The sequence below is a fragment of the Eurypyga helias genome, unplaced genomic scaffold, assembly GCF_000690775.1.
Source record: "Eurypyga helias isolate BGI_N326 unplaced genomic scaffold, ASM69077v1 scaffold24739, whole genome shotgun sequence".
Lineage (NCBI taxonomy): Eukaryota > Metazoa > Chordata > Aves > Eurypygiformes > Eurypygidae > Eurypyga > Eurypyga helias.
The window spans coordinates 60,964-61,422 of record NW_010273191.1 but is presented as its reverse complement, the minus strand read 5'-3'; the positions used below and the strand labels follow the sequence as shown (position 1 = coordinate 61,422).

The following is a 459-nucleotide window of genomic DNA, read 5'->3' as shown; positions in this document are numbered from 1 at the left end:
AAATAAATTCCATTTATTTTGAGTAATTTGGATGTGGGTTTGCAGTGTATTACCATAACACCATTAAACAACAGCTTGCCAAATTTTAACTATTATAAAAGATAGGATCCTAAGCAGGAACTACAAGCCTTGTGTAGACTATTCTTTCTGAAAAGCTGCACCAGCAACTCATTAATTGCTATACCAATAAACAGGAAAAACACTTCCTACAGTCATCTCTCAAATCACTTTATTGTTACTATATTCTTAATCCTCATCCATCTTTTCCTACAAGTTGACTGCTCAGCATTTAACATTCTGATTTGTTACTTCTTCATACTGCCCATATACTTCTTTGCTTCTTTGGTTTTGTTTGGATACAGCACACATGGGTAAGTAATTGTTGCTAACTAACTAATAATAAAGGAGGACCCAAACACAAAACCTTGTAAAACCTAAAGCACCCAATGCCACATAGAG

The 459-nt window shown here is 34.4% G+C and overlaps 1 protein-coding gene across 1 annotated transcript in view; it reads right to left on the bottom strand.

The window, feature by feature from the left end:
* The window catches only part of SEMA4D (sema domain, immunoglobulin domain (Ig), transmembrane domain (TM) and short cytoplasmic domain, (semaphorin) 4D), a 20,576-nt gene that overhangs the window by 19,257 nt on the left and 860 nt on the right, over nucleotides 1-459 (bottom strand). The gene's annotated exons all lie outside the window — the stretch shown is intronic.